Genomic DNA, 4,504 nt, shown 5'->3' with positions numbered 1-4,504 from the left:
TTTAATGTTCTTATAAAAAACAATAATATATATATTTATATATTGTTTATATATATATATATATATATATATATATATATATATATATATATTGTTTATATATATATATATATATATATATATATATATATATATATATATAAACGTTTTAATATTTAAATTGATTTAAAAAGCAATAGATTTGCATTGTGCAAAATTATCACAAATTAGTATTGATGGTGTGGAATCTTTTTCTATTGATATGTCTCCTCATTTACAGTTAGAGCAATGATGTGTCATGAGTTCCTCAACTGCTCCAACAACTCCAGGGAAGCCCACAGTCAACATAAAAGTGTCTTTCTTTTGCCACATGGTTTGATGGTCAGTTGGAAAGTCATTGAACTGCCATAGAGTAGAGGCCAATTGTGATGTCCAGCCATATGAAAATTGGCATCTTCAACCTTAATTCAACTAAATTAAACTTTTGAAAATGTGTTAAAAGATGTAAGCACATTGACTAGCTGGAGTCAATTGTTTCATGTGTGATAATGAAATGAAATTTCAAATTATTTCAAATTATGTTTGGCCAGCCTGTCATACAAAGAAATTATGAACATGCAAAAAAAGAAAGAACCAATTAAATATTAAAAATGGATTTTGTTGTATTCAATGTCATATTTTAAAACATTTAAATAATATAAAAATTAAAATTTTGTGCTTCCTTGTCATTCGTTCATCATCTGAGCTTTATTTTTTGTGAAGCATTTTGTTTCGCGTCAGCTGTGAGAAACCGACATCACTCTCATTGCGTGTGTAACAGTGGCCAGACTCTGAGAGTATTGCAGGTAAACTACTGCACACTGACGCCCGCTAGAGAATGAGGCGTTTAACATCATTGGTAGTGCATTCGCCTCACATGCCAGCAACGATCGGGCCGGGGTTCTTGACCAACTCAGAGCAGGGTAGCGACTCAGAGGTTTGGATTGGAGTACGAGTTTTGGTGGCACCGCAATGAAGAGAGGGGTGGGTTTGTTTGGGTTGATTTCAAATAATCAACAATGTTCAACAATGAATTTGAGAAAATGCATACAGCACCTTTAAATGTATTAAAATGCATTAAACATTAATTATTGTTTAAGTAATATTTATTAAATTTATTTCATTTATTTAAAGTTATTACATTTCTTATTAGGTCAGTTACAAAAAGAATTGTCAATCAAGTTTATATCATTTTATCAACTCCATGTCATCATATAACTCCAATACATCGTATCTTCATTGGAAAGCATATATCTCCTCTTTTTTGCTGCCATCTTGATACTCTTAACTAGGTTAAGACACCTCTCCAGCTCTCTTAAATTTAAGAGCTAAGACCTAGTCTTGACACTTAGGAACCTTTATGAATCACACTTATTATTAAGTCTAAGAATAAGAGTAAAATTACGTCATTCTTAGAATTTTGACACACTTAAGACTAAAATTTTACTCTGAGCGGCTTTATACATATGGGCCCTGGATACGGTGGCTGGTAAACAGGAATCCGGATGCCGAATGATAGAAGACGGATGACTGAAGACAGGATACAAGGATGTACTCAGGTAAGTAGGTGGGTTGGCAGTCTGTATGTGCTTATGGTAAGGATGAGACCAGACAATGAGGTGAAGGAAATTATGGTAGATATAGGGTGCGTTGTTGAGGACGTGCAGGTGCAGGGATTCAGAATTCGGGAGAATTTGAATTAGTCAGCGGAGTGTGGTGATCTGGTGTTGATGGGTTGATTGATGATGTAGTTGACTCCATGACAGTTGTTAACTTCCCAATCAGAATTAAAACCCAGACTGACCATCCCTTTAATGAATTCTAAAACTTTCTTTTAATTGAGAGCGTCAGAGCAGAGCTGCTTACAGGGTTTGTTCTCTTCTATTTCATTATTTGTATCAGGACTGATCAAGTTACTCAATTTGTCAGCCATATCTTAGTCACAGTTACCAAAAATTAAAACAGCAAGAGAAAGATATAGCGATCTTTGAACAACACAGCCTTGGCTTCTGCAAGATGAAACTGCAAATTATGCTACAAAGTCACAAAGTTACATATACTGGTCCAAGCCAATTAGGGTCTCACCCTTTATTTTTCTCGGGATCGTTCCTTATGCATTCTTGACTAACCAACCCTATTTATATTTCATCTTATTTAACCAATATTTAAATCCCTAACTGCCTGAATCACTAAATTCGGGGCACCATTATCTGATGTGGAAGAGACAGAGTAGGTTCAAGATGCCATTTGATCTTATCATATCCAGTGCCGTACACTCCCTGTAGGAGTGAATGTACACGATACACCACTTGTGTCCCAGTTAGAGTGAATTTGTTGCTAAATGTACCTACTGGCTACCAGTTCCGGTACTCTTCACTCACCTTAAATTGAAGCTCTCCCACTCTCCCACTCTCCCTTCCACTCAGACAGCCCTAAGAAAATAATAAAATCTTCCTATCTTGTTTTTTGGTTATGTGGTGATGTTATCCCCCACTTTTCGTTAATTAGAGCAAAATGGTACATTCCATCTGTATAAAAAAAGGATGAGTCTGACATCTAGGGCACGTCATTTGGGGTCTCGGTGCTGACGTCATTTCTGGTGCGCCGTGTTGATGTCCTGAAGGTAAGCGTTGCTGGTGGCAGCTGCAGTCTTGCATATGTTTGGACGGGGTAATTTGACACCCATGTATTTCAGTGTGGCTGAGGAGTATGGTAGACGCGTTGAGCAACTTTATTTCTGCGAACCTTGTGGCTTGCACGCCATTGAGTGTGCGGGGTGGTGCGAGTCTTTATTTGCAGGTATGTGCATTTCATGTTTGGGTTAATGGGATGGTAATTTCTATTTTTTTTTAATGCCATGTCTTATATTTTATTAGTGACACGGGAGCCAGGAGGTGTTGCAGCAGGCTTTGTGGGCGCGGTTAAGCATCGTAATTCCTCTTGTTGAACAACACGATTTATATCATCTCTTAGCTGTAATGAATGCATGAACTGGAACGTTTTCGGACGGCTGGATGGTTTCTTTCTCTCTCCGCGTTGATTTCTTCGACCGTTCTTCTGCTGTATACCGGATGATGTCATTGCTGCGGCTTTGCAGGTAACACTAATTCACGTCATCACCTTGACGACCGGACCAACAGCGCGTTGCCGGCCATCGGTGGCGCATCCAGCCAAATTCAAGAGACTTGAATTTCCGCGATCTGTGGATTTAAAGGGGGTAATTGGGGGCGAAACGCTACGTGTTTGTCACTACTATTGTGTCGTTTTGTGTATGCTGTTATTTTGACCTCATTTTTATTCTGGAACCAGTGTTTGTGTTTCACCTGTTTGTTTATTTGATGCATATTTATGGTATGATCCTGTGCTCTGAACAATTAATGAACATCAGCTAGGACGATCACTATTGATTTGTGACACTGATCCCTTTAATAGCATGTGCTACGTATTTTTGGTCAAACCATAAGGTGGAAAGTGTTACTGTATGTGTGCGCTTGTGTCTCATCCTGTTCTCTTTTTCCCTTCAGAATTGGGGTACCAGTATTAGCCAGTGTCCTCTGTGTGTGGTGGTGGTTCGGCTGTCAGCTTGCAGTGTTCACAACGGGTGTTGTTGGTGCTGTGTTGTGAGAGCACGAGTGTTTGCTGTGTTTATCCGATAGGCAAGACGAATTCCCCAGTTTTGAAGCGGTAAACTCATGTCTATATGGATGTGCAAGAAGTTTTATGAGTGATCGTACTCCTCTTTTAACTTTTATACATTAAAGAGAATGGTCTTGTATTTTTCTGATGTTTATTAAATAAAAGTTTGTGTAATGTACATTGTCGTCTGATACCTGTCCAGCCACTGCTTATCTGTGTGTGTGTGGTACTTTGTGTACCCGTGGGTCCCCGGCCCATTTCCGGGGTGGCGTAGTCGAGCTGTTGCCATATTTGGCTTAATTGTGTAAAGCTGTTAATAGCAGAATGCCACAGTTAGTCAAGGAATGTCACTGAAGAATGATTGCCCGCATCCTCCACCATTAACTGTAGGAGAATTTTACAGTTAAAGACCCAAAGACCAGATATGATGAATGAAGATCCAGAGTCATTGTTTAGTAAAATCTTCAATTTATTTTTTTAAAGAATAGTTTGCAGTTTCATCAAGCCAGCTTCAAGTCTTACAAGGAGTTCATAGGCCACTCTGCATACATCCACATTTCCACAACAATTGCACTCTAACAGAGTCCACTAATTACGTCATTACTTCAGGTAGAATGATTCGGCTTGGTTAAGAAACAGATAGAACTGAAAGATTGAAGTTAGAAAATGGCCACACATGGACTGATAGACAGAAGCACATCTCCACTGATTATTCAGATGACACCAAGACCATAGTTTAGGCACAAAGTGACCTAGGTTACAGATATGCAAGTTGGTGGTTGTTCATTTCACCAATACTGATCTGTAACAAAGGATACTAGCCCACATACATTGATACAAAGGATGTATA

At 38.5% G+C, this 4,504-nt stretch overlaps 1 long non-coding RNA gene across 1 annotated transcript; it reads left to right on the top strand.

The window, feature by feature from the left end:
• Window positions 1-2,601: 2,601 nt before the first annotated feature.
• Window positions 2,602-3,925, top strand: LOC137019968 (uncharacterized). The gene is made up of 3 exons (XR_010895137.1): window positions 2,602-2,817; window positions 2,895-3,115; window positions 3,543-3,925. It is a non-coding gene; the product is annotated as an uncharacterized lncRNA (long non-coding RNA).
• Window positions 3,926-4,504: the final 579 nt, after the last annotated feature.

This window comes from Chanodichthys erythropterus, chromosome 5 (genome assembly GCF_024489055.1).
Source record: "Chanodichthys erythropterus isolate Z2021 chromosome 5, ASM2448905v1, whole genome shotgun sequence".
Lineage (NCBI taxonomy): Eukaryota > Metazoa > Chordata > Actinopteri > Cypriniformes > Xenocyprididae > Chanodichthys > Chanodichthys erythropterus.
This window is presented reverse-complemented; position numbering and strand designations above follow the sequence as displayed.